Below are 10,408 nucleotides of genomic sequence, written 5' to 3' on the forward strand. Positions count from 1 at the left end.
AGCCATGTGGCTTACCTGTGTGAGGAAGTGCAGGCCGTGTTGATTTCCCTTGTTGGGCCATTTTCTCTGTTTTCAGCCCGTTTCTTGCTCTTTTTACTCTCCTATCCTCACCTAAGTATAAAACATGAAATTAAAGGATTAGGAGCATTGAATTCACCGAATCTAAGGATAATTCATCCAAAAATATGCTAAGCATGAGGTAAAAATATGTATAAATTATGGTTTATCAAATACCCCCACACTTAAGCATTTGCTTGTCCTCAAGCAAAATCCTCAACTCAGAATCAAAATAAATTCTTCTCAACTTATAATTCTCGTCAATAGTCTCTCAAAATAAACCATAAGTAATCACACATTGAGAATTCAACTAGAAGAACATCAAAGTTTCAAACATTCCAAGTTGAGCATTTTATCACGAAAACATAGGTGTCTCCCTCCATCGTAAGTGATTAACTTTGATTCAAAATATCAAAAAGTTTAACCTCCTCACTAAAGATTCACTCAAATCACTTGAGGTGTTTAAGAACAATAAATGAAGCAGTCATTAGTCAATATGAAAAGTTATTACCAAAGGCTTGCATGAAAGTTACATCTCCACCACTATGTATTGAGATGATAAATCAATTAAAAGGTCTTTAGAGGGTTGTAACGTGGCTTTGGTTAGGGGGTGTGGTCATAAGCTGAAAGAAAATGTTAGAATCGAGATTGCATTGAAAAATTACCTAACTAGAAAAATAACTAATCATCAATTGAAAACAAGTGAGGTTCTTTTCAGAATATGGGATTAAACACTTAAGCTAAAAAACAACAAATTACTGCTAATATGTATGTTGTAACACCCCGTACTCGAGACCGTTGCCGGAGTCGAACACGAGGTGCTAACGGACTTAATTCATTTACTTACACAGTTCATTTTAAAATTTCTAGACAAGCTGGTTAACTGCGTCACTGTCACCTTAAAAATCATATCTCGAGATCCAAAACTCTAAAACTGATTCTGTAAATTTTCCCTGAAACCAGACTTATATTTCCATCTACTAATTTTTTTCTAGAATTTTTGGTCAAGCCAATTAGTACGGTTTATTAGTTAAAATCTCTCCTGTTTCAGGGTTCGACTACTCTGACCTTCATGCATTACGACTTAGATATCTCCCTGTACAGAGCTTCAATACTTATACCATTTGTTTCTAATGAAACTAGACTCAAAAAGGAATCTATACATATGAATCATGACTTCTAATTGTCTCTGGTTAATTTATGGTAAATTTTCAAAGTCAGAACAGGGGATCCAGTAATCATTCTGGCCCTGTTTCACGAAAACTTAAACATCTCATAAAATACGGCTCATATGGTCATTTCGCTTCTTCCATATGAAAATAGACTCATCAAGGTTCGTTTACATAATTTATTCATTATTTAATTACATTTCTACTATTTTTAGTGATTTTTCAAACTCACATCACTGCTGCTGTCAGCATCTATTTTAAGGCAGATTTCACCTATTTCATAGTTTTCCATGAATCAACTAGCAAATTGACATACATTATTATCAAGGGTAATCCCGATTAGCCATGACGTACGTAGCACCAATAGGACCATGATTGGCCATTCCAATGGCTAGTCGTTACCAAACATTTCCACACCACTTAATAACCATATCACAAGACCATAATGTTATACTTCGAAATAGACGAGCCATTTTCGCATGGCTATACGAAAACACATTACAAAAGGGTACTTAATTAACAACAAGGGTCAGCCCTATACATGCCGTTTTTCAAAATTGAACTAAAAGAGTACCAAAAAGTGGCTTAGATAGTGTGGACGACTTCGACTTTGACAATCCCGAGTCCGATAGTTGAAGAGCAAAATCTATAAAACAGAGAATTAAAGCAGAGAATAAGCATTTCGATGCTTAGTAAGTTTTAAGCAATGAAATCATTTAAAGGAATGGCATAATAATATCAAGTTTATTTGTTCATCCCTTAGCCGAACAGAAACATAACCGAGATATCACTTTTATCATTAATATCACAAAGGTGAAACCAATTTATTCGGCCAACTCCAATCCACAACCGAATGCTCTCATCTCAAATGTCCCTGTCCATTTCATGCATATGCACACACATTCATAACTATGACATTGAACTCTCATATTCGGAACTCATACATCATAATCAGATCATAAACGTTCGGATGATTTAAATAATGTGCTAAGCATTCCCATCGAATTTCAAAGTCATAATTTAAGTATATTCACATTCTCAACAAGGGTAAATTACTTACCTGGTTGTCTTACAGTAAGTAGCGCATGTGATTAAAATTATTCCAGCATGTATTATATGATTTCTCGTAAGAACACTTACGGGTTTTCACCCTCAAATATTATGCTGGTGCAACATCCTTCGGAATAAAGTCTGACTCCTAGCACCGGCTTAAAAGCCCTTCGAGACCAAGCTCGGATTAGACTACTGGCTCGAAGGCCCTTCGGAACTAAGTCCGGTTATGACACTGGCTCTAAAAAGCCCTTCGAAACTAAGTTCGGTTATTAGCACTGGCTCAAAAGCCCTTCGAGACCAAGCTCGGATTTAGACCCCGATTAGCATTCACACGTATATGCATATATATATATCATATCACATCTGGATATCATTCCTGATACTCGAATACAATTACAACATGTTTACTAACAATACATCGATCGATTCATTAATCCCACACAAATAACATAATCCCTTTTTGTTAATCCACAAGATTTCTATAACCATTCGGCTACAAGTAAATACCTTACTTATTTATTTTACCATGTAATTCAAGTAGAATCGTCAAGTCACGAGTTAATTATTATGCTCATAGACAAATAATTGCCTTATTAAATCGTGAGCTAAATTTCATTACTCAAAGACTTACCTCGGATGTTGTCGAATGATTTCAACGGCTATTCGATCACTTTTTCCTTTCCCTTATCCAACTTTGATCCTCTAAGCTCTTGAGCTAAATCAAACAAATTTACTTCTCAATCAAATACATACATACGGCAACCATATACATTTCAAAAACCAATTCATTCGTATCATTTGTCCATATATTAGCTTTTAGCATATTTGGTCATTAGAGCGACCTATTTAACTTTCAAGCATTCATTTCTAATTTTAATTAAACAATGCCGAATGCCATTAACTACTAATGCCACACACACACATATGCATAAAATTCATCCATACATAACCTATAGCTCATTCGGTCATTCATCTCTCAAACCTATCAAAGCTTCATATCAAACTTCCCTGGCTGAATACACATATAAGCACATAATGCACATTTAGCATTTTTATTTACTTCATGATACATTCGGCCTTGGCATAATTTCATTAAAAATCCCTATTAGCCACTTCACCAATCAATTATATCATCTACTTAATATTTCATAACTTATCATGCTAGCTGAATATTATTTATTCAAGTTCATCATCTTCATATTCGACATTAGCATCAAATATAATAGCCAATTCTTCCCACTTTGAATCTATGCATCCATTTAATCATAGTTTGTTCAAACACTCATACAACAAGATTCATCCAATTTAACACGAAACAAAAACTTTATTCCTCCATAGCTACAATGGCCGAAAGATCTAGACATCTCAATACCGAAATTTCTAACATAGGTTGCCTAAAGAATTTGGTAGGGAGTTCAAATTTATCTAACATTTCAAGTAACTTAACACATCCATATAGCTAACATGCTAGTAGTATCAAGGCATCAACTAAAATTTTGAAGCCTCTTAGCCGAATCCTAACTCTCCAACAACCCCAATTTCATCCACGAGATAAATAGAAGTAGGCTAACCCTCCAAAGGATGTGTAAACCTCCAAAAGCAACATTGAACATACCTTAATCTAAAGAACCACCTTGGCCGAACTTCCCCTCTTCTTCTTCCTTCAATTCACGGCAATGGAGGAGCAACCTAGCTAATTTTTTGTTTCTCCCCTACTAACCACTATTATTTTATTACCCATGTACTTTATTTTATTATTTCTAACATAAAACACTAACATAAAATGTTTATAATACATTTTAACCCATAGTATGGCCGGCCACTACTTGTCATAGGTGGAAATTTGACATGCAAACCCATTATTTTCATAACATGCACTAATAGATCCTTATAGATTAACCCATCACATTTCAAAGTGTCACACATAAGTCCTACTAACTAAATTCACATGCAATTGACCAAATCGAAGCTCAAAACTTTCACACACTCATATTCACATATTTTAATCAATAAATATTATACTCAAATACTTCGGTGACTCGGTTTAGCAGTCCCGAAACCACTTTTCGACTAGGGTCAATTTAGGGCTGTCACATATGTTATTTTTTTTAGGACCAAGTCAAATAACATAGGCTAACTATCAAAAATAAAACATAGCTAAGCAATTTATTCAAATCAAATCTAGACAAAAATAGGGATCAAATTAATTTAGGGGATTTCAACAATAATGGGTTATGGGTTAATATTGAGGGTAAATCAATGGATGAATTATTAGGATCAAGGGGGTTTACTAAGGGTTAATTATGAAGGTAGGCTTTTATGGAGTGAGTGGGTTAAACCTATGTGCCTTTATCATTTTGACATATCAAATCAAAGGGTGTGGTCTTGACATGCATAATCAAGCAAGTTCTAGAATAACAAATCAAAATTGACGCACTCAAAGCAACAATAAAAGTGAGCATAAAAGAAATAATAGATGCTCTTAAAGGTTCAAGATCTCACAAAAATTATGGCCTTTTGATGTTAAACCTGTGAACTTCAACTCAAGATAATACCTAGACTTGGGGAAACAACCTAAAAGTTTTTAATTCTCAAAAATCAACTTATCATGCTTGATTCTCTAATTCCTTAAAGTTTAAACAATCAATGCATGAATGCCTATGTTTTTATTCAAGACATATCAATAAAGATCATAAATTAATCAAAATTCATTCTAATACTGATATGAGAAGATCACATGAGAATAAGACAAAATTCAGGGATTTTTTTGATAAAGATATAAACAACCCCCCACACTTAAGATGTACATTGCCCTCAATGTACAAAGTTAGATTTACAATGATATAGATATAAGATCATAAGATAGGGAGAGAAGGGAAACTTCTTGAATGATGAATGGACTCCTTGAATTGGAGTTATGGAGAATAATCAGCCAAGGCAATGATAAGATTGGAGGAGGATACTCTGGTGGTGGTAGAGGTAGGGTTCCACAACCACAATGTCTAGCGAAGAAGTTATCGTGGTAGTCGGGCAGGACATTGCAGTCGTGGAGAACCTTTTCCAGTGGAGTTTCGAGTTCCTAAGTGATGATGAGCTTTGGAGCTCTTTATAACTGTGATAAAAATCAAGAACTCTTTAGGAAATATAGAGAAGCATAATTACTCGTAATGAAATAGTCGAAACTATAAATTGTTCAATAAAAATTATAAAACCTAAAAATGAAAAAGTATTAAATGAAAATAAAATAAAAAGTACTTAAAGAAGATAAATAAACATAAAAGTGTAAATAAAAATAAAAAATAAAAAGTCTTTAAACATCGTCATCGCCAGATGGTTCGCGAGGTGGTGGTGGCGATGAGATGTGGAGGTACTGACAAATATAATGTAGAGTAGCATCAATGTGATCAAAGCGCTGAAAACACTGCTGCTCAAATCTAGTAAGGCGCTCAGAGATGTCAGAGTATGAAGCCACCGCATGAACTGGATGATGGATGTGTGGTGGTTGAGACGGTGGGTCCTCGTGTCATGGAGGGACATCATCAGAAATGCCCTCTAGGTCCTCCTGCTTGGCTGACTGGATGAGGCGGTACTGAGGAGGATCAATTCCATGTCGTCACTCGATCATCCTCATATGAAGCATGCTCGGGATGCCTTATGGGGACATCTACCCAATGAGGGTGAGGGAGGATGATTGTGCTGCTGTTGTTGAGGAGCCCAAAGTACCGTTCCAGTCTAGTCACATGGGGGCCAATAGAGATGAATGCTCTCCTATGCAACTCCATCTGATGGTGGATGGTGAGGGCAATGAAATAGGCAAGGTCGAAGATGTGCCCCTTCACCATGCTCCACAAGAAATAAGCGTCGTGAGTGTTAACGACGCCGGTGCTCTCTCGCTGTCCTGTCAGAGTGTGGGCCAAGATGGCGTGTAGGTACCACAGGGATGGGGCGAGGGCTGATGCCTTAGAGCGGCTAGGATTATCGGTAGCTCAGTCAGGGACTAAAGCAATCCAAGACTTCGAAGGAGAATAGTGGATATGGTGATGGAGGGTGTCGAGTTCGTTGTCATCCTTAAACTCCTCCGTGTATAGTCCCAGCACGATTCCAAACTCAGGTATGCTCAACTGGCGAACCAAACCACCGAGGCAGAACTGGACCGTTCCTAGATCATCAAACTCTGTCATAACGGTTTGGAAGTGAAGGTCGAACAGAGTTCCAGTGTGAGCTCGAGGTACGTTGGCTCGATGATCCCAAAGAAGAGCTCCCATAAATCAATCGACAGAAGGGCTCTGACCGCATCAGCCAGTTGGACTTGTTCAAGTGCAGCCCAGTCAATGCAGCGGCCCACACCTAAGGGTTGGGCCCGAAGTATCCGAAAGAGTTCTTCCTGAGGTCCTAAAGGAAACTGAATAAAGGGGTGTCTGATCTCCACGGTAGGACCCGAGGATGACATGTTCCTTTTTTCTTCTTTGAAGTGGGGACAACGATTTTCTTACAACAATTTGACATGATATCTGCAATGGCAAGACCAAATAAAAAATAATAAAATAAAATTACTCCTCAACAATAGCATGGAAAAATATGCAATGCATGTTAGAACTAAATAGAGATACTTCATAGGAGTCATGTACTAAAAACAATTATGCTGAAAGATAGCCTGATCAGAAATTTTAAGTCATTACTATGAATAGGAATACGAGAATAATGCCTAGTGAATGAATGCATATGGGAATGATAATATAGGAAATAGATTGAAGTCTGTAGCAACATAAGAATGAATGTACCATAATCTATCAACTAGAATAGCAAGAAACAAAGAGCATAAGCACGGCCATTATTAGAACTTTGAAGATTAACAGTCAAAATAACACAAGAAAAACCAAATTAGTAAACGAAATGAAGAGGAAAGAATGAACAAAAGCAATGGCTTGGTAGAGGGGAGGCTTGGGACGTCGATGGTGATGCTGTGGTCGGCATACGGGCGTGGTAAGGAGGGCGTGGGCAAGACTTGCGGCAGCTAGGGTTAGGGATTTTGGGGAAGGGGATGATGAATAGTGAGGGGTTTATATAGATTTTGGGGCACACGACCTTGAGGCATGCCCGTGTGCCCTTATTTCAGCCTGTGTTTATCATGATTTTCAAATTTGGGCATGTCTGAAATTCGTCCCACGCCCGTTTCCTTTGGGCGTGGTGGTGCACAAGACCGTGTCCTACTTCGTTCGCTTGTCCCATGCTCGTGTTTATAGGCGCACGCCCGTGTTGTTTTATCAGTCTTGAGCACGGGTGGTGGGCACGGGCATGTCGCACGCTCGTGATAAATTCTCAATTTCAACCATGGTTTCTAGACACGGGCGTGTCACACGCCCATGTTGTTTTGGCAGACTCGCCCACGGCCATTTTGCATAGCTGTGGAAACTTATCACATCTTGTGTTAGGGAAAAATTTTACCCTGTTTTCATATGACCGTATCGCACGACCGTGTCTTCGTCCATGGTGTGAGCACGGCCTAAGGCATGCCCGTGTGCCTAGCCGTGTGTAGTAGAAAACCTGTGTTTCAAGGACTCAGTTAGTGATTAGATGTTAAAAACTAAAATTTAAAGAAATTAATACTGTTAGTGCTTAAATTGCCTCCCGAGAAGTGCTTATTTAGAGTCTAAGCTCGACTTACCTCCCTTTTGCATAGTCATGGTGGTGCGAGGAGTTTACACTCCTCGTTCCTGCTATCAATTTCATCAAAATAAGGTTTTGGACGAGTACTATTTACCTTAAAAGTGCTGAATTTGGTACGCATTACCTCGACTGTACCGTATGGAAAAATGCTGGGTACCGTAAGAGGGATTGCTCCGTTAGGTTCAGGAGTGGCAATACGAGGGTCTGCTGCATCTAGTAGTACTTTGTCTCCAACCTTAAGTTGATTTGGTGAAATATTGAGCTCGTCATCGCGTGGTTTTGGTTTATTGTGTGTCCTTGGTTTATGTGTTTGCCACTCATCTAGTTCCTCTATTTGTAGCCTTTGTTCTTCATAGATGGGTTGTTACGTGAACAAGGCTCATGTGTGCTCTTCGAACGTGTTTCTTGTAAAGAAGGTTGCACCACATGGTCAGTATCAATAGGATTACGAGCTTGAAGAGTAACTAAGTCATCACCCACACGAAGTGTGAGTTCACCTGTACCAACATCAATAACGGTTCTAGCAATTGCTAAAAATGACCTTCCTAGAATTAGAGGTGCGTCACTACACTCTTCTATGTCTAGAACAACAAAATGGATTGGGAATATAAATTCATCAATTTTTATAAGTACATCTTTAATGATACCTCTAGGGAATCTGATAGTTTTATCGGCTAATTGAATACCTATCCTAGTTTGTTTGGGTTTCCCAAGACCTAGTTGTTTAAACATTTTGTAGGGCATGACATTAATACTAGCCCCTAAATTAGCCAAAGCATTTTTAACATTTAAGCTACCAATTAAACAAGGAATAGTAAAACTCACTAGATCTTTCAATTTGTTGGCAAGCTTGTTGTGTAGAACGGCTGAGCAAACTGCATTTATCTCCATATGCGATGCCTCATCCAACTTCCATTTATTTGCTAAAAGCTCCTTTAAGAATTTGACTGCATTTGGCCTCTGTGAAAGAGCTTCAATAAATGGTAAGTTAATGTGTAATTTCTTTAATAGTTTAAGGATTTTACCAAATTGTTCATCTGTGTGGTCTTTCCTTGTCACATTGGGTTATGGCACTCGTGGTTTGTACTCTTTACTTACCTATTTCTTTTCACTGTAGTCTACTTCGCCTTTACCTTTTCTTACCACAATTCCTTGCCCCAGTTTTGGTTTAAGTTCAACTAACTCTTCCTCATCTTGGATGGTAATTACATTGAGTTGTTCCCTTGGGTTAGATTCAGTGTTACTCGGCAGGCTACCTAGTGATTGTTCAGAAATCAATTTGGCGAGTTGGCCTATCTGAGTTTTGAGCCTTTCGATCGATACCTGTTGATTCTTAAGTGTTGTTTCAGTATTTTGAAAACGAGTTTCTAACACCGAGATAAACTTTGTTAGTATCTTCTCAAGGTTCGGCTTCTTTTCCTATTGGTAAAGTGGTTGCTGGAAAGCCAGAGGGTGTTGTGGCCATTGATTCCCTTGACCACCCCACAAGAAGTTGGGATGGTTCCTCCAACCTGCATTATATGTGTTACTATATAGGTTATTTTGAGATCTAGAATTATTACCCATATATTGAACTTGTTCCTCCTCGGTGCTAGGGTTGAATGGTTGATATTCTGTGTACGCTCCTCCTCCATTTGAATCGCACCTCATCACTGGATGTACCTGAGTAGAACCACACAAACCGTTAATCTTTTCATTTAAGCGTTCTACCTGGCTAGATAGCATAGTAACCGCATCGAGGTTGAAAACACCGGCTGCTTTTGTCGGCTTTGTTCTCATGACTTGCTACTGATAGTTATTCAGTGACATCTCTTCAATAAGTTCGTAAGCCACTTCATGTGTTTTTTTATTGATAGTTCCACCAGTAGCTGCGTCGATGAGTTGCCTCATTGAGGGGTTCACACCGTTGTAGAATGTTTGAACCTGTAGCCAAAGTGGTAACCCATGGTGAGGGCACCTTCTTAAAAGATCCTTGTATCTCTCCCATACATCATAGAGTGTTTCTAGATCCATCTGCACAAAAGAAGAGATGTCATTCCTCAACTTAGCCGTTTTAGCCGGCGAAAAATGTTTAAGTAAAAACTTTTCGGTCATTTGTTCCCAAGTAGTGATTGACCCTCGTGGTAACGAGTTCAACCAATGTTTAGCTTTGTTCCTTAGTGAAAAGGGAAACAACCGAAGGCATATGGCGTCGTCAGAAATGCCATTGATTTTAAATGTGTCGCAAAACTCTAAAAAATTCACCAATTGATTGTTTGGATCCTCATCCTGCAAACCATCAAACTGAACAAATTGTTGTATCATTTGAATCGTGTTAGGTTTTAGTTCAAAATTATTTGCAATAATAGCAGGCCTAACTATACTTGACTCAGTTCCTGTTAAATTCGGTTTAGCATAATCATACATAGTGCGCGGAGCAAGATTCTGATTTACTTGATCAACAGCAATTGTAGGAGGTAGTG

At 38.1% G+C, this 10,408-nt stretch overlaps 1 non-coding gene across 1 annotated transcript; it reads left to right on the forward strand.

Moving 5' to 3' along the window:
* Positions 1 to 9,885: 9,885 nt before the first annotated feature.
* LOC121225567 (small nucleolar RNA R71) lies at positions 9,886 to 9,992 on the forward strand. Its single transcript, XR_005923426.1, has one exon. It is a non-coding gene; the product is annotated as a small nucleolar RNA R71 (small nucleolar RNA).
* Positions 9,993 to 10,408: the final 416 nt, after the last annotated feature.

This window comes from Gossypium hirsutum, chromosome A03, assembly GCF_007990345.1.
Source record: "Gossypium hirsutum isolate 1008001.06 chromosome A03, Gossypium_hirsutum_v2.1, whole genome shotgun sequence".
Lineage (NCBI taxonomy): Eukaryota > Viridiplantae > Streptophyta > Magnoliopsida > Malvales > Malvaceae > Gossypium > Gossypium hirsutum.